The 20851-nt window shown below is 27.9% G+C and overlaps 1 protein-coding gene across 1 annotated transcript in view; it reads right to left on the bottom strand.

Annotated features, from left to right (window-relative positions):
- Nucleotides 1–20851, bottom strand: part of LOC107437838 (uncharacterized) — a 327128-nt gene that overhangs the window by 254564 nt on the left and 51713 nt on the right. The gene's annotated exons all lie outside the window — the stretch shown is intronic.

Here is a 20851-nt window from a genome sequence, read left to right as displayed (position 1 = left end):
ATGTGAATAATAAGTTTTTAAAATATTTAAACTATAGCTTAGAATTAAATTTAAATATATTTCCTTATTTACTTTCACTGTTAAATTTTAGAAACGAAAAAAATGTAAAAATAGAATAATGTATTAGATTTTAATTATTTTTATAAACTGTGTTTGTAACACATGATAATGAGACTTATTTAAACTTTATTATCTGAATAATAAGTTTTAAAATATTTAAACTATAACTTAGAATTAAATTTAACTATATTTCATTATTTACTTTCGCTGTCAAATTTTAGAAGCGAGAAAAATGTAAAAATAGAATAATGAATTAGATTTTAATTATTTTCATAAACTATGGTTGTAACACTTGATAATGAGACTTATTTAAAATTTATTATATGAATAATAAGTTTTAAAATATTTGAACTGTAACTTAGAATTAGATTTAAATATATTTCATTATTTACTTTCGCTGTTAAATTTTAGCAACGAGCAAAATGTAAAAATAGAATAATGAATTAGATTTTAATTAGTTTTATAAACTATGTTTGTAACACATGATAATGAGACTTATTTAAAATTTATTATATGAATAATAAGTTTTAAAATATTTGTACTATAACTTAGAATTAGATTTAAATATACTTCATTATTTACTTTCGTTGTTAAATTTTAAAAACGAGAAAAATGTAAAAATAGAATGATGAATTTGATTTTAATTATTTTTACAAACCAGAGTTTGAGTTTCTGCTCAATCGCTCACCAAACGCCGTGATTTCTTCTCAATTGTAAATGTTTTTTTTCTTAACAGTCGATATTAAAAAGTTAATTTGCTTATGAAATATATATTTATTATTATTTTAAGTAAGAGCATTTTGTTAAAATATTAATCATGACGAAATGAACGATTATCTGGATTTGAAAAACAATTAACTGTACTTGTAACTGTTGAAAAATTATCAATTGTAAAAAAAATAAAACCAAGAAATATAGAATGTGCTACACAGCAGAAAAATATTTGAGAAGTAATTATACTTCGTGATATGTAATGATTACCTTATATTATTATAACAGTTCAAACTGGAGGCTGATTTTTTCTCTTTTAAGTTTTTTTTAAACATATTTCACAAATTTTAATACAAATGTTGAAATTTATATCTGGAAAAAAGTATTTTCTCTCTTATTCTCAGCTAATTTTGAAATCAAGTCAAGCTCGAGCTTATAGAATAAAGACTTCGAGACAGATAAATATACTTTCTTAAATCAAAAGATGAATAGTCATTATAGAAAATTACAAAAAATTAACAAATAAAGCATTTAAAACTGTAATAACTTTGAAAAAATAGCTTGATATTTTTGCTAAGGTATAGCAGTAATTAAATCTCGAACTAGTTACTAAATATATTTTGTTTTGCTGGAACTTACTTTTTTTGTTGGAACGCATAATTTTTGTACATCTCAGTGAATTCAAGTTTTAAAATATTACAATTCGAGTGTAGCAAAAGAAGCTGGAAAATAAAAGAACAGTGGGGGGGTGGAGTACCTTGCGATTTTTTAATGTAGAGATATTGTATAGGAAAAATTATGAAATGTAATAAACATAAAATTAAACTAATTAATTGGAAGTAATTTGTTACATTTGTCCCATTGTGAAATTTGAGATAACGAGATAACATTAACATTGTTTTTCGAAGTTTTCGCGAAGAAAGAAAATCGAGGCGAAATTATAATTTTAGAATGCATACACTGTACAAAATTACGGTAAACATTACTGGCACCTTGAGTGCATCCTCTGTGAAACTTATTTTATCGTAAATTTCATTTTTAATACAAAATTTTACACCGGAATTTTTACAATAATATTACTTTTTCTACTTTTACTGTGATTTTACAGTAAATAATACTGCAAAAATTATAGTTTAACAGTTTTTTGTTCTTTTAAATTTTACGGTTAAAATGGATTTTAAAGAGAAAAGTACCGGTTCCCTGAGTACCGTTTTTTTGTTTATCGTGCACTGAGCAGAGAGTTTTTTTAGAGTCTATGACATCTTGAGGTAATAAATTACCATAACCATAATTTAGCTGAGTCTGAAATATTTTGAAAGTTATGAAACTTTTCTTCAAAAATCATCAATGGGATATCTGCAAGTGACAAAGCAAGTATCTCGATGCTAATTGGCTGCTGAAAGCGGCATTTGTTTACGCTAGCAACTGTTCTTTCTATTCCATTTCGAGTAAGCCAAACCCGTCAAGTATCAATTCTCTTAAGTGACGCATTCTATATTCTTACACAAAGATGTCAATTCTTTCACTATATATTTCTTACTTAGCGTAAAGACAGGTACGAAGCCATGTAGAAGATGAACACACTTATTTTGCATCGAAGTTGCCAGGTGAACGACACAAAAATATATCACGGTTACAATAAAATTCATAAACAAATAATAAATCTAAGTGAAGTATAAAACTTATATGAAAAGAATTATATTTCAATAAATACGATGTCGATACGGCTTTGTATTGATTTAACTTGGCGTTAATTGACATTCTAACTTATGTGGAGAAATTTAGTCCTCCTTTAACATGCCCTTTTGCTTATAAACCATCAGCTGGCACTGACGTCGCAGATCATATGTGTGGGCATCAGTGATCTTTTTCTTCTTAAAGAGCAAGCACCTAATTTGGCTCCTAGATGAAAATTATCGAAAATCTTGAATGATTTTCAATTTTTGCAAATTTGTATCAGCCCAGAAGCATCGTGAATCTTTGGTTCATAACTATCTAAATATTTTAAAAATTATGAAAATAGCATATAATTAACAAAAGCGCGTTAATTCAAATGACGACAGATTTCTTGAAAATTGAGTGGAAAATGATGTCACGTCACGATGAAGACGCTGAATTCTGCCATGTAATCACTGATTTCGATGAAGAAATAAACAAATAAAGCGTAAAATGTAGATAGAAAAACGATAGTTAGATGAACAACAAATGAAGGTGTTGTTTCTACTGACACTTGGAGAAGCCATCAGGCTTGCTATCCATTGGTTAAGCAAATAAAAACATGAATGTTCGCCTTGTGTTTGACAAGAGAGCACCGCAAGGGCCTCAATGACAGATGGCAGCACTACTTATTCGTGTGGCAAACAAAGCAAAATAAATAAGATTAAAAAAAAGTTGCATATCTATGGTTCTGTCTTCATATGAAGTAATGCATTCTTATAACTGTTCTGAGTCTGTATTAGTTACAAATGACTGTTTGGTTAAATATAGTCCATATTTTACCACTAACATATATGTTAGTTTTGAAAATTTGCAAATTGGTAAAATAAAGAAAACCCAGTTTTGATAAATATTGTATTTTGCTTAGAAGAATTTTCAACTATACTGGCGGCAAAGATGTTTTTAAATTGTTATTTAGGTTACGACAGTCATGTTTACAGAACTTTATTAGCTGTTTTGCCAGAGAGCGTTTTTTAAGGCTGAATTTGATGGCTTTTTAAAATTTAAACACAAAACATGTTAACATGCTTAGTTAAATTATAACACTTTTAATAAGTAATAGGAAAATATAAATCTATATCAACAACTTATATTAATTTCGATATATTAGAGTGAACACATTCAGTATTACGACAAAATCATCGCCATTTGCCGAGAAGCTCGCTGAATTACTAAAGAGTTTCGGTAATGATTTTGGTAAAATTAACATTAAAATAAGGTTTTTTAAAATGTGATAAAATTTGGTAAATAAGGTAAAATTTGGTAATTTTATCAGGATACCTTACAGCATGGCATTAAAGCCATTTATCGCTCAAATTTACTTCTCAGTTTCGTATTTTAGTTAATGTGGGATAATAAGAACTATTATTTTGATAACCTGAACTTCCGCTAAATTTTTACTATATGAAATTACCAAATACATGGTTTAAAGACAGTGTATTTTAGTATTATTAACCAGAATTACGTTTTTTTTCTCCAAACATGGCATCACCATACTGCAAGATAATTTTTTCTCTATTTAAGTATGTGAGAAATGTTTCATTCCAAAGTTATAGCACCAGTTTTAAAATAAAAACTCAGAATTCGAAATAGTTGAACAGTTTGAACAAATTGAAACAGTTTTTTTTTATAACTCATTTTATTTTTACAAATAGTATGAATAAAAAAATACTTCACACTCAGCAATATTTTTCCTCATTTAGCATATTTTTTTTAATCGAAAATTTCAAGAACATTTTCTACTAACTTCTTTTATATTGAGAAGTGGTGTTGCTTGAATTATTATGCTTTTAGTATTGTCAAAAAATAAGCAGGTGGAAATCGTTATCGCTAACATCAGTAATCTGAAAGTCATTATCTATTGTAAGCATCTTAGCTGAAAGGTTTTTGTCCCCCCGCCTATTTTTATGACACTCAGTAAAGTATAAGCATAGATTGTCAAATATTACTTGGGATTATGCGATAAAAATATTTTATTCAGTGTACAGAAAGAAAGATATTGCCTATTTTTAAGACATTAAGGAACATAAATGCATTGAAAATAAATCAGAAAACATTTTTGCTTCATAACAATACTTATAATGAATAAAGCTGACTCTTTATATCTTACTAAAGGAATTACATCCACTAAGATTAGAATACATAATTAGCTATTAAACTAAGATTAGAATACATAATTAGCTATTAAACTAAGATTAGAATACATAATTATAATTAAACTAACATATACTAAGCTTAATTAATAAGCTTAGTATCGATTGATTAATTCAATTATTAAACTGGTTTGAATATAACTTTTATTTTTACACTGAAGCAATTATTTTACCAAAGGCTATCTGATTTCATTAGAAAAATTGTACATGCAATTTTTTTTTACATTGCAGTACCTCGAAATGTTTAAATAAGTTAAAAAAGGATTGTAAAAAATTATGATTAAATTTATTACGATTAAAAATTGTAATAATGTATGATTATGGAATTTCTGTTAAAAAGAAACTATAATTCTGAGTAAGAAAGCCAAAATATATGGTATTTTAACCATTCGTTTGGTAGTTTTTCCTTTCTTATAATGTAGCATTTTAACGGAAATTCAGATTTTCGAAATTGTAGTTCTTTTTATCACACATTTGATAAAAAATTTGAAACTAAAAAGTGAATTTAACAGAATAAATAGTCCTCGTAGCGCGCTTTCAGATATCATGATAAAATAACCAAATTCTATCATATTTATCAAGGTTTAACACGTATCATAAACCCATGTTTCATTGTTAATTTTTTCCAATAAGTCATTATTAGTGCTCTTCAGTAAAAATTACAGAGCCTTTTGGTTTTCCCATGGATTCAAAAACACGGTTAGTTTTATCATATTCTATTAGCTTTAACCATACTTTTTTTCAGTGTATGATTTTATTTGTTGAGAAATAGATATTTTTCTTTTTAAAAAGTCATTACATATGTTCACAAGTATTTGTTGCATGATTTAATGAAGCATCCACAGTTACTTAAATATATGTACAAAATGACGCACAAAAAATGATAATAAAATATTTTTCCTCAAGAAAAAGAAGTAGCGCTATTAGATTTAAACGGCGGTGCAACGAAACGTATATGTGACCAATAGTCGGAAACTATTGTTTGTCAGTTTTTTTGTAATTTCAATTTTATTCTAATTACAATTACTTTTCATTTGCGTTGAATAACAAAATTATTCTTCCTCTTCTAAAAAGCAAACAAGAAGCTACATCGAAAACTCTTCAATTAGCAGATATTAAAGAAGAAATATTGAAAACTAACTATTTCCTTTTGCAAAATTTTCTACAGGCAGCAAAGAAAAAAATCAAACACTTCTTCTCCTTTAATATCAAAAACTATTTCTTCATTTTTACTTCTCATTCAGATAGAAAATGAGAAATACAGAAAAAAATGTCTCTCTTTCAGATGGTAAAGTCGAAATATAAGAAATTATTTCTTTTTCAGTCAGCTAAAGACAAATATCAAAATTTATTATAGACAATAAAGGAGAAATATTTCAAGCAAATTCTATTTTACTATGTGCTCTGACAGAAAAGGAGAAATTTCGAAATCCATTTGTTCTGCTCTATTTCTTCATTAGACAGAAAAAGATAAATATCTAAAAATATTTCGCTCTCAGACAGCAAGGATGAAATATAGAAAACTATTTCTCCTTCCGTAACTAAAGAGAGGTATCAAAACTTATTCTGTTTAGACAGAAATATTGAAAGCTAATTTTATTTTATTATAGGTTCTTTAGACAGAAAAGGAGAAATTTTAAAATCCCTTATCTCTTCATCAGTTAGAAAAAAAAATATCTAAAAATATTTTGCCTTCAGACAGCACAGAAGAAATAGAGGAAACTATTTCTCCTTTATCCAGCTAAAGAGAAGTATAATAATTTATTCTGCTTCAGACACTAAAGGAGAAATATTGAAAGCTAATTTTATTTTATTATGTGTTCTTCAGACAGAAAAGGAGAAAATTCGAAATCCATTTTTTCTCTTCTATTTCTTTATCAGATAGGAAAAGTGAAATATCTAAAAATATTTCGCTTTCAAACAGCATAAACGAAATACAGAAAACTATTTCTCCTTCAGTCAGCCTATAGAGAAATATCGAAAACTATTTCCTCTTTTGGCAGCAAAGTAGAAGTGTTAAAAACTATTCCTAGTTTACTCTAACTTTTTCAACAGTTAAAGGAAAAAAATCGAAACTAATTCTCCTGCATTCACCAACGGAGAAATATCGAAAAAGTTGCAGATGTAAAACGGATACCACAAGAAGGTATTATTATAATTAGTCAGCATCTTAAATTGGCTGAAATTAACCAAGTCACCGACATCAGTGATTAAAACACAATAGAACAACATTATAAATTATGTAAATATATAAATAACATTATCGAATCTAAACTTTTGACGAATATTTAAATGTTACTTTCGAAGCATGAAATTCTCAACAAGATTAAATAGAAAATACTAGCTATTCTCAGTTATGAAGTTGCAACTAATTTTGGAAACTGCATTTTGATTCATATAAAGTTCACTTTATATTAGTTTAAAAATAACGAAATTATACCTCGACACTAGGGCTCGAACATAGTAAACTTGGGCCCAGGGTTCCATGTTACAAAGTTAGTTCCCTATTTTTAGTGTACTGTTTTAAATTTTTAAAATCAAAAAGTCCTATTTGAAAAAAAAGAACGTTCTAAAATGTTATAAAAACCAGCAGAAATTTTTAAAATAGCACACCTTTTTCCAACTAATTATGAATCTTGTATAAAATGTATACTAATATTATTATTATTTTTTTAAAATTACGTAAGATTATCGAATTATTATTATATTATTTTATGAAATTAGGTAAGAACATATAATTCTTATTACATTATTTTTTAAATTGGGTGATTTTTTCGAATTTTTATTGTATTATGTTTTGAAATCAGGTAAGAACATCGAATTCTTATTACAATATTTTTTGAAATTAGGTAAGAACATCGAATTCTTATTATATTATCTTTCGAAATTAGGTAAGAACATCTAATTCTTATTACATTATTTTTTGAAATTAGGTAAGAACATTGGACTATTATTACATAAATTTTTTGAAATTAGGTAATAACATCGAATTATTATTGTATTATTCATAAAAATATAGCGCAAGCATAGAAATTGAGAGTTTTTTGTTCATTAGAGTAATTAATAATAAATCAAACTAATATGGATTTAAAAAAAAACGTACTACTATGCATATTGAATATTGATTAATCAGTAGAAAAATGAAGAAAATACTTTAAAAATAAATATTAAAAATAGACATTTAGTGCATTTTTAGGGGCTATACCCAGGACACAGGCCCCGTAAGGCCGTACGATAATAAAACATAGGGGGTGGAAGAATGAATAGTAATTCTCTAGATTAATAGTTTGGAGAGAAAGTTTTTGGATGCAATATAATAAAAGGAACAACTTAATGTCTAGAGATAGACTGAATAAAATGAAAAAAAATCTAATAAAACTAAATCGGAAGCAAATTTAATTAAAACGGAGCTGAGTTCTGTGAAATAAATAGTCAGGAAATGAGGAACACTATCCATTATTTGTCAACAGGTATCGGGGAAATCGTATTAAATCTTTCCTTAACGACCATCATGTAAATCCTAACTTTGGGGGTTAATTGGACGAAAGATTAGACAAGAGTTGGAATTCAGCTTGTTTAATAACCCTATCCATAACCGCTGTCTTTTCTATAAAAGGACCAAATTGTGCAAATGAATATGTTCATTATATGGTTAGCTACAGACATTAGATTTCAGGCGAATTGTGCGGAAGGTGTATTAGAGACCTATGAGCAGATTTGAACGCAAAAGTCTAAACGAATGTATTAAATTCAATTCAGAGCTTTAGAGAAGGAAGAGTTAAAAGCGTTATATGAGTTTATTTCGTGGCGTAACTAAAGTGCAATTTTGAGCAATTAAACCAATTTAAGTACTTATCAGTTCGGACAAGTTTATTCGAGTAATTACGTTCTAGAATGGTTTCCATCAAAACTGTAATGAGTTGTGGAATTGTTAGTTCATTTTCTATGAATTAATTTTGAGAACGCAGAGATGTAATAGTTTTATTCTCCTGGAATATTATAATATAGTGAAGGTTACTTGTACGGGTTCATATAATTCGCCCAATCTCATCTCAGCAAAATATCGCGAAGACAAAATAGAGCGTCATTTTATTTTAAGTATGTCATATTAGTATGGAGAAAATAATTAAAAATATATATCGTCTCACGTGGTTTTCAGAAAGCAAAATGTTAGGTTTGCAAAGCCTAGCATTGAATCTTATGAGAACAACATGTACAGAGTATTGTAGTACAGAATATACAAAAGTATAGAACGTATAAGGAATACCTATCAATGGAAGATCTTCATTTGCTTCAAAAGAACTTAAATTGCGAAAGTCAACAAGTTTCGAGCACTGAAAGCAATGCACTCATTTTCAAGACTCACTAAACGTGTAAGATGAGAGAAAAAAAACAGATTTGAAAAAGAAACAACACAAAATTTCTAACGAAAAAAATTGAGCAAAAGAAAAAGGTGGATAATTAAGAAAACCCATGATAGATGATAGGAACAACGCTTATCTAGAGAAGAAAATCAGGACAAGTTACATTCTCAAGCGAAATAAAGGGTTGGCGTGATCATTAAATAGAAAGTCAGTATTTAAATTAATGAAACAAGGTCATTAGGATATGCTGATGTAACTAGTGTGAGAAGAATTTTGATGTTATTGAAGTTAAATTTATACCCAAGAGCTTTTAGCAAGAGCAAGATAAATATATACTAAAGTGATACAATAGTTGATTTGTAGAATACATTTTGCGAACTTTTTGTAACTTTTTCCAATGTTAAATTCGTTTGAAACTAGTTTCAGATTACAAAGTAAGGATCAAATTCAGATTTTAGATTACAAAGTAAGTATAAAGTCATATTACAAAGTAAATTCAGATTACAAAGTAAGAATCGCTTTTTTCAAAAATATCAATATGTTTCTGGAAATAAGTGCTTCAAAATTTTTAAGAAGGATTTGTTTATTCACGATTTGAGCATTTTTATCGATAACATAATGGAGGACACTTTACAAATTTTCATAATTTTTGAAAATGAAGAATTCATTTGAAACTTGTGTCAGATTACAAAGTGAGCATCAAATGTTTCAAAAATACTCATAGATGAGAAGAAATAAATATTCAAAATTCTTAAAAAGCATTTGTTTCGTCCAAACTATGCTATGTTAAGATCATATATGGGTCATTCTCACAAAAACAGTCATTTTCATGTCCCCAGTATATTTTATGTTTGTTTTACAACTTACGAAAAAAAAAATTTCAGGGAAAGTGTCCTTCAGAATGCAAGCTAACAAAAGAATAAAAATAAAATTATCAATTTTTATTTTTTATTTATTTTAGGTAATTAAAATATACCAATATGTCATTCCCTCACTTGTCCCCACTGCTGATTTAAAAAAAGAAAAAAATTGTTTCTGAAATAAAAATTTTTTTTTTACAAATTCGTGTTTTTTATTTCAGAATACTGAAATATAGAATTCAGAAAATCAATTTTAAATTTAATTTCTGATAAAAATATTAACACAGCACTATTTTAAACTTTGTCCCCAGTGTTTCGCGTCATTCCCTCACAACAATGTTCTTATCACCTGCAATCTTCTTAGAATAAAAATATTTTAATAAAAACTTCAGAAGTTAACAACTGGCATCATAGAACAAAATTGCAGTATGTTTCCATCTTCAACTTAAAGAAGCTTTGCTGTGGAATAAATTTGAATGAATCAAACCAGGTAAAATTTTTTACATTTGTCATTCCCTCATGTCATTTTTTAGAGTAAAATAAAATACAACTTCATCGAGAAAGTGGATAATTATATGTTGCTTTCTTGTATGAATATAATTGTATGTGATTGACTTCAGAAATTAATTAGGCCTAACTGTTATTTTTAAATTTTATTGAATTCGTCATTCCCTCACTAGTGTATAAAGTGAGGGAATGATTCAAGATGAGTATATTAAAAAAAATTTTTTTTGTTTAATCGTGCCAGCCAATTTTATTTCCCAAACCTGTAAAAACTATTAAATATATAAAACTAAATTGTAATAAATATTAGATATACTTAATATGTTATCATTTTCAAACTTTAGGCAGATGTAACTTAGATTAAAACATGTATTAAAATAAAATATCATTCCCTCACTATTAGTGTCATTCCCTCACTTTTTATAAAGTGAAATTAATTAATTTATTTATTAATTAATTTTAAAGAAATTAATTTATAAATTAATAAATTAATTGATTAAATTAATTAATTTATTTATTAAATTAATTAATTATTAATTATAAATTAATTATTTAAAAAATTAATTAATTTAAATATTAAGTATAATTTATGGGATATATACTTTCTTTATAATGCCATTACATATTTCTATTAATATAAAAAGTTTCAGAGCTTTTTATTCACTTTACTTTTTTGGGATTTTATGAACTGAAAAATGACAGTTTTCGTGAGAATGACCCATATATAGTTCATAATGGAGGGTACTTTGTGAATTTTTTATAGTTTTTTGCAATGAGGAATTCGCATCTTTTATTTCAAATTACAAAGTGAGCGTCATTTTTTTTTCAAAAATACCAAAAATTTTTTAGAAATAAGTACTCAAAATTTTTAAAAAGCTATTTCTAGTCTAAATTATGCTACTTTAGGAGCATACAAAAAATAAAGGACAATAATACAAATTTTTTAAAATTTTTTGCAATGAGGATTTCATTTGAAACTTGTTTCAAATTATAAAGTAAGCGTCAATTTATCAAATATTTTTCAAAAATACAATGTGAAAAATAAATACCCAATATTTTTAAGAAACATATCTTTTGTCCTAACCATGCAATGTTAAGAGCATTAATATAGTTAACATAATGAAGGGTATATTGCAAATTTTTTTATAGTTTTTGCAATAAGGAAATTATTTGAAACTTGTACCAGGTTACAAACAGAGCATAAAATTTTTGCAAAAATACCAATATGTTTCATGAAATAAGTACTCAAAATTTTTAAGAAGCAATTTTTAGTCCAAATAATACTACTTTTTGCGCATTCATACAAAAATAAAGGAGGACAATTTGCGAATTTTTTATAATTTTTTGCAATGAGGATTTTATTTGAAACTTGTTTCCGAGTGCAAAGCAAGTTACAAATTTTTCAAAAATACCCATATCAAATATATAATCCTGGCTCAAGTAATGGGAGAAATTTCCCTTCGTTGAGTACTTTTTGATAGAACTAACCCACTGTTGCGTTACATGTAAAGAAAAACCAAGAAAACCTCCCACGGTTAACCAAATGGTAAGGGGATTCTAACCAATGATCCGTCTATTACTAAGGATGTTTTACGTTAGCATTGTTGTCGGTGCAAGTCAGGTGCGGAATTCGTTTTGACCAGCTGTTGCTGGAAATCACCTCATTGGAAAGCGAGAGCTATATACCCTTAGCCACAGTGGCTCTCTTGAAATATTCGTCAGAAATTAATATTCTGGTTTAAAAATTAGTCATCTCAATTTTTATATACATTTGAATTCGAATAAAAATATTTTGGAATTCAGCAATTAATTTAAAATATCTAAACTGATTCAGTGCACCAACAAGATTAATTAACAGAAATCAAATCAATAATCTTTGAGTCTATTGAAATATTTTTCAAAGGTGATTCTTCAGGCTTAGAAAATATTCGTTTCATTTACCTTTATCTAAAAATAAGTTATTAAATAACTATTATAAAATTCAGCTCAACAGATTAAGTCGGTTCAATACATTGACGAGATAAAAGTATCGAATAAAAGAGTCTAAAATGTTAATTGCCTGTTATATTTCTCTAATCTATTGCTATCGATATTGATTTTTCTCTTTATCTAAACTAAATATAGAAAGCAGTAGATACTTTCGAAAAGAGTCTTAAATGTTATTAATTTGGATATCATATATCATCAGCTAATTGGCGTCAAATATTTTAGAATTCCTTGGAGAATTTTCGTTAAGTAATAAAAAAAAGACCATTAGGGGATTAAAGCTGCAGTATTTTCGATAAAATAAACAATTATTTAAGTACTTCGGAATTAAAGGAGGATTAAAAGTATTCAGTAATTTCTCAAATTTTGAAGTGTTGTTATTGATTGAATAAAAGAACTGACGAGGAATATATTTTGACATACTTTACTAGAAGAACATGAATTATTTTAATAATTGCACATTATTAGAAGTTTTTTTCTTCATTCAATTGCATAACTCTGCTTATAACATCATTTTTATCATTCAAACTCATAACAATTTTACTGTATTTCATATCCGTCGTTGAACAGCCGACCCAATTTTATGGATTTACGACTGCAAATGTTCAACTCCGTAGCGTAATTTTGAACCCAATCCAGAAGACAAGGGAACTCCTGGATCGAGTTTTGGGAGAAAATTTGCCTTCGTAGAGGACTTTTTTATGGAGCTAACACTCATTTGCGCTACATGGAGAGGAAGACCACGAGAACCTCCCACGGTTAGCCTGACGGCAAGGGGACTCTAACCCATGACCCGTCTACCACTGAGGACATTTCTCGTCAGCACTGTGGTCGGTGCAAGTCGGATGCGGAATTCGTATCTACTGGGATTCGAACCCGGTTCACCCCATTGGAAGGTGAATGCTCTATCCCTTGAGCCATCGCTGCTCAAACTCATAATATAACAAAACTCATAACGCACACAATAGTTTTAGGTATGGATATATGCTATGATATGGCAGACAATATGAATACTGTCCCTTGCCAAGTTATTAGACGCACAATAAGATTCTATGTAAAATCTTAATTATCAAGTGATACTATTCAGCTTTATTGTTTTTACGGGACTGAAACCGGTTTGTACTTGTTTACGTTTGTGTATCACTTGGTTAAATTAGACGATGTATAATATACATTCGACGATTGGATAAATTAGACGATATATTACATGAATATAGAATATTCATTATTTCAGGTATTATATTAGTATATTTTAATAATTAGACCAAATTATTCGATGTACTGAAGTGTTTTAATAATTACATGTTTTGCACGAGTTTATATGCAATACTTTTATATTTAAACATACATATAATGGGTTTTTATCCAGGAGACTTTTTATATACTTCCGATTTGTATTTATTTTTAACGTATTGCATTACAATGTTAACGAATTGATACACGGACATAAACATGGTAAACCGGTTTCAGCCGTGTAAAAGCAATAATGATGTATAGTATCACCTGTTAATTAAGATTTTACATAGAATTTTATAGTGTGTCTAATAATTTTCCCAGGGACTGTAGATACTATAATATGATCAGCAATAGGTATATAATATAATATAGCCGTCAATATGGATATATGCTATTATATGCCCAACAATATGGATACATACTATAATACGGCAGACAATTCGGGTATATATAAGTACTATAATTTAGTCAACAATAAGGATATGTACTATAATATGGTGGGCAATAAGGATATATACTATAATGTGATTGGAACTATAGATATACACAACAATATAGTCGACAATTCGGGTATATACCATAATTTAAACAAAAATAAGGATATGTACTATAATACGGTGGGCCATAAGGATATATACTATAATATAATTGGAAATATAGATATACACTACAATATAGTCGACAATTCGGGTATATACCATAATTTAGTCAAAAATAAGAATATGTACTATAATATGTGGGCAATAAGGATATATACTATAATATGATTGGAAATATAGATATACACTACAATATGGCCGACAATTTGGGTATATACTATAATTCGCTCGACAATAAGAATATATATTATATGGCGGACAATACGGATATATGTTATAATATAACCGACAATATGGATGTATACAATAGCCAAGAGAGTTTATGCTCTCTATCGAACAGTTGATTAAGGGGTTTAATTCCCACCTTAATATCTTTCTTCTTTTCTATGCTTTGATTACTTCTTTCCTTTTCATTAAATTGTGGAACTTATTTTAAATACAAAAAGTAAAAACTAATGTATCTTTCATAATTATGAAAACTGAAATAAAAAAAAATTAAAATATTTTTATACATTTTTTAATTAAAAAGTCCTGGAATGATTCACCTGGAACTCGTTAACAGTCTTTTTAACGTTCTTAAAGTTCTACCATTCCTGCTTGATTTCATTTCGAAAACAAATGCGCATCTGCCAATTTTTAGATTTTGAATACTTTCCAGGGTTCTCCATTCACGATGCGTTAAAAGTTGTCTGAAAATAAATCTTTTCTTCCGAAGTTGATTGACATTAGTGTTACAACGTAAACATTATCCAACAAGTCTTTTTTTTAATCTTATTAACTCTTTATAGGGAAAAACAACAGTTTGCTTGCTTCAGCTAAAATTTTCAATTGCAGCTATTTAACACACACTCAAATGGCATTAATATTTTTTTTTTATATCATACAATATTTGCAGCTATTTAAATGCTAAAAAGCTTTAAAAACTAAACGTCCGTAGACTGCAAACATTTTTAGCGTATCATTACACCAAAAATCGTGTAATGGAATACTATAATTAATTCTTGAAGTACTCTAACATAAAAAAAAACATCTTTTTTGTGGTGAAACTCGAGTATTGTTCCTTTACACTTATTTTAACGTAAAATATTAAACTGTATTTTTACAGTGATATTTATTCAATCAGATTCTGTGATTTTGCAATAATTATTACAGTAAAAATTACGGTATATCAAATTTTTTGATCCGAGACATTTTCCGATAAAAATTGATTTCACTGTAATAAGTATCGGTGCCCTGAAAGTCGGTACTTTGTATCGTAATTTGATCTGGAATTTTTTACAGTCCTTCTTTGTAGAGTTTTGTTTATTTTTAGAGTGCCTTGCTTTTTAAAATGCGTTTAACTTGCTTTTTCGGATTTTAAATTTCGGTACGATAAATTACACAATTAAAAAACTTTCATTCTAGCTCTTTACATTTTTCTATTATAAAATTGTAGAAGAATATAAATTAGTGAAGAATGAATTAATGAATTTTTAAAACTTACTTTTTTCGAAACATCATTTCAAGAACGTCAATTTTGTTTTAATCTGGGGAAATTTCTTATCTTTGATGATATTTCTTTAAACATCAGGCTTGCCTAACCTTAATTAGATAAGAACTTTGTTCCAATTACTGTGCACTGTAAAAAATTCCGGATAAAATTACGTTATTAACTAACGACACTTTGAGTGCATCATCCGTAATATCCTTTTTTTCGCAAAATCTATTTTACCATAAAATCCATTTTTACCGTAAAATATTATACAGTAGTTTTTACAGTAATATTTGTTTAATTGGAGTGATTCAGTGACTTTAATGTAACGGCTATAGTAAAAATTACGGTATTTCAGATTTTCTGTTCCGTAACATGTTCAGGTGAAAATGGATTTTGCAGTGTAGTTGCTCCTATTTTCGTTATTGAGTTACACAAAAGTTTATTATAACAATAAGATATAACTCATAGAGTCACTAACGTTATTTTTACGATACAATTAAAAGTTAAATAGCAAAAAAAGCAAAAATAATTCTAGAATAGTGTGAATGTGCGTGAGAATGATATAAGCATTCTCCATTATAGTCGCTTAGATTTTACTGCACTCTTTAAAGAGTATATGAGTGCTCGATTTGGTGTTAACATAAAATAAAATGTTCTTTCACACAATTTTTGGAGTAGAATTGCACCAAAGATTTTACAGAGTAGAGTTAGTGTCGCAAAGTTACTTTATGAAGTTTTATGTTATAGAAAATTAAAGGATTGATTGACTGTAAACAATTTGTTTGTTAAAACATTTTCTTTTTCTAAGAGAGCTTATTTTGTTGAAAAAAATTAAATTAAGGATCAAATTATGGTATTATAAACCGGCACTTTGGGTGCATGATTTGTAAAATCCTGTCACCGTAAAATGCATTTTTATAGTAAGACTCTATACTGTTATTTTTATATAAAAAATCAAATTGCAGAGATTCGATGATTTTTAAATAAATTTTACAGTAAAATTACATTATATATATTTTTATACATATTTTGTAAAAATTTACGTTAGTACTGGCACTTTGAGAGCCAGTACTTTTTACGGTAATTTGATCCAGAAATTTTTACAATGTAGAGAGATTAAAACTCTGTTGAAACTTCGTTATCGATAACAATGCAAGAGATTAGCGTTTCTTGACCGCTGCAAGCAGACATCATTGCGATATCATCGTCAAAAGGAATTTAAAGTTTGTCAAATTATTAATATTTTTCCGACTATTTGAATTCAAACCGTACCAATAGAAGTTACAACAGTTTCCTGAATCTTTAAAGCAAAATCTGTCATCCTTTTATTTTTCATTCAAATGAAGCTATCACAAAACTTAGAAAAAATTTACTCTCTCACTTCAAAAAAGAAAGTCTTCATCTCTTTTTCACGTTAGCAACAAACAAGAAATTGAAATACCATGCATGTGAGCTGTCTTATGCTTGAAAGTGTAAACTTACATGCTTACAGATTTCTGAAAGAATTCTTTTTTCGCTTGAATAACAAAGGGGTGAAACAAAGTGAGCAATAAGTTGGGAAGAATTAAAAGATTAAGAGCAAATAGCTCATATCAACAAACAAAATATTCCATATTGTGTTTTAATTTTGCTTATGCTCGCTCAATTAGAGTTATTTTATTCAAAATAATAATAATAGTAGCACTAGCTTAATACCCTGTTTCCACTAGTATGTTTAAGCTAGCGTAAGGCAAAAAAAGCTTAACTTAAGGCAGAGCGAGTTTAAATCCGTTTCCATTTACATATATTTGAGCTAGCTTAACTAAAGCGTTTTTGGGAGTGAAGATATTTTAAAATGGGGTTAGGGATTACAAGCTTTGTTGTTTGTTTGAGCACAGAAACGTCACATTTGCTTATTTTTTATTTAGTGATCGACTCTTTGCATTAAAATGGAGAAATATGGACACCATTTTAAAATCATGTTCTATTTGCTCATAAACTTTTTTCTTCTTTTCTAGTCAAATAAAATCTTTTTAAGACCCCTCATAGAGTCCTAAAATATCCAGCTAACACAAGCATTAATAGAAAAACAGTACAACGAGATAAAGAAAAAAAATTGCTTTGTTTGATTTTTATCTGCATACTAAAGCGCTACGGGAATTGAAGTTAATTTTTGCTTTGTTGCTGTGTGGTTGATGTTTCAAACAAATGTTGTTATATACGAACTTTCTCTTCAGATTTATTCGTTTTCTATTCTTAACCATTTTCTCTGCGACAGCCATCTTGTGAAAATAACGAGCTTAAAAATCTAAGAATGTTCTTCACAATTGTTTCCAGCCTTTTTAAGAAAGATCGCATATTAAGCTGGCTTTAGCCTGCTAGTGGAAACAGGGTATTACAGTGATAATTTAAAGTTCCGAAACATGTACAAAATTGTGAATCTTAAATATAGCAATTATTTTTTTAAAAGCATAATTAATGTTTTGCTTCTGCAGGTTTTTATTTTGCGTGTTATTTGCTTCAATTCAAAATATTTCAATTCAATTACTTATTATTGACAAATTTTAATCGTTTGAAAATGAATAAGTTTTAAAGATTTTAATAACTGACTTAAATTCTTTAGATTTAATGATAGAAAACATTACGAACGGGTTAAACTAAGAAACGAACGAAACGAGGATAGTTTGCGAAGCAAACCAGGCAAGATTGCTTAGAAATCTTTGAGGGTTTGAGAATCTCAACAAAGGGGGGGAGGAGCCTACTAATGTACAATATAACGGCAAAGTCTTTAAAACATGGTTTATTAAACCTTGTAAAGAAACAGACCATATAATGGGTCTCAATTTAAGATTTAAGCAAAAGAAAATATTCACAAATATATTAAATTCTTTAAAACATGGTTTATTTAAACATGGTTTATTTAAACATGGTTTATTTAAACATGTTTATTTAAACATGTTATAAAACATGTTTTTTTTTACAAGGTTTATCTTGTAAAAAAAAAACAGACCATATAATGGGTCTCAATTTAAGATTTACGCAAAAGAAAACATTTACAAATATATTAAATTACTAAATATAAAGACGGGAATCGAAACCAGTTTAATTTCCGGGAGAACTTGAAGACGTTTCTAATAATAACCGACTTCTAAAAAAAGTTCCGATGATTTTATTTCCTACTTTTTTAGATGTGACTTTGTGAGATTTTGATATAATTTTTTTTCTTATTTAAAAATATGTGTAAGGGATGGAGGTACCCTTTTCACATATTTTATAGTGCACCCTGCAAATTATTGTGAAATTCAAACTAATAAACTTATGATAGTCATAAAAATGTGCTTTTGTTTAATGCAAAATTTCTGGTTATGAGCATTTAGCCCGGGTTAGTACAGTACAGACAATACAAAAAATGAACCTGCAAGATCATTACTTAGCTATGCAGTTGTTGCTCGGATGTGTGCTTTATAAAATTTCACTGACCTTTCAAAAATTCTAAATATAGAATCTCTGCGAGTAAAAGGCTTTTTCGTCTTTATAGAATCAACACTGCGTGTCTTAATGGAGAAAAGATTGAATTAAAAAGGATGTAATGTTTCCATGTATCCTCGCATGTTGATGCAAAGGGCTTAATGAATCGGGGATTTCATTAAACCATATCCTTTCACAGCAAGTCTTTATTTATAGTAGTTTTTCAGCAGTCGCAGAAACTATTCATTAACCATCAGATCTTTCCGTAGAAGATAAAATCCCAGAAGTTAGATTTTAATATCTAAATGTAGTTACATAAACTTAGATATTAATTTAATTTTTTTTGAAGGATTTTTTTCAAAAGTAGTGCTCAAATACTACAGATATATAAGCTCAGATCAAATAGATATATATTAGATATTATAGCTAACATTTATGTAGCGACCAAATCTATTTAATATCTGGTCAAGTCGTCTATTTGCATGAATTATTCTATGTATATAGTCTCCATTTTTAAGTCCTTATTTAAAATATTAGAATTAATTCGTATAATAATTGTATTTTGCATAGATAGATAGGTAACCAGGGCCAATAGGAATTCTCATATCAAAACATAATTAAGTAAATTTTATTGAATTTTCTTCTTATTTACAATTTATTGTAGTTCATAAAAGCAACTAGTGCAAATATTAATTCTCGACACTGTAAAAAACTACGGTGCAATACATTTCCGAATTTGGAGTTGACAAAGCCTAAAAATTGTTATTTGAAATTCATACACAGTAAAAAATTCTAGTGTATCTCTACGCGAAAAATGGTGGCAGCTACACTTTACACCAAAGTGGTGTTGTGAGTCTCTAACTCTTGAATCTAATGTTTCACAACAACAATGTTTTTTCACACTTCTTGGTGTAAAGTAGCCGCCACCGCTTTTGTTAGTCAATAGCATTAAAATTTATAATTATAGTAAGATAAGATACACATAAGAGCCAGTAAAATTATTTTTGCTATACAATATAAAATAAGAATCATTATTTAGTGTGCTTATATACACGAATTCTTAAAAAAAAAATTTCGTATATCAAATATCGGCACAGCACTTAATTTTAAGTCAAATTTGAACTAGGCTTAACAGAACGGAAGTAGATAGAAATAATACATTATAAAATCAGTTAATACTGATCTCATAGATTTAAAAATTGAAATATAATTATTCTTTTTACACAACTCAAAACATACATACGTATTAAATGACGAATGTTTGCTTCTGTTGATGAATATCAGAGTTGAAAATTATAGCAAACTCCTGCCAGCTCATTTCAGATTGTAAACAAGCAACTCGCAATTTTCTACTTGGTGTTTCATGCTTGAAATTCAAAGCTCACCAAGTATCAATCTTGGTTTTTTGGAAGAGAAAATGTTTGTCGTATGGTGTAAAAGCGTGAAAATTGGTGTAAAAATATTCATTTTTCAGTGTTTAGGTTTATTTACACCTTTTAAATCATATATGATAGCTCAAATTTTTGCATTCCTTTACACAATTTTTTGGATTGTTCAACATGATATATGGAGTGATATTACACCACAGCTTTTACAACGCGATACTCTACTAAAATTAGCTTTTGTTCCTTAGTTCACTTTTTGTTGGTTAATATCGTGATATATATATATATATATATATATATATATATCACAAACAGGATAAAAAGATAAGAAAAAAAACGAAGAAAATTAAGAAAAT

Source organism: Parasteatoda tepidariorum, chromosome 4 (genome assembly GCF_043381705.1).
Source record: "Parasteatoda tepidariorum isolate YZ-2023 chromosome 4, CAS_Ptep_4.0, whole genome shotgun sequence".
NCBI classification, from domain to species: domain Eukaryota; kingdom Metazoa; phylum Arthropoda; class Arachnida; order Araneae; family Theridiidae; genus Parasteatoda; species Parasteatoda tepidariorum.
Note: the sequence above shows the minus strand (reverse complement) of the source record. Positions and strands in the feature narration are given on the sequence as shown.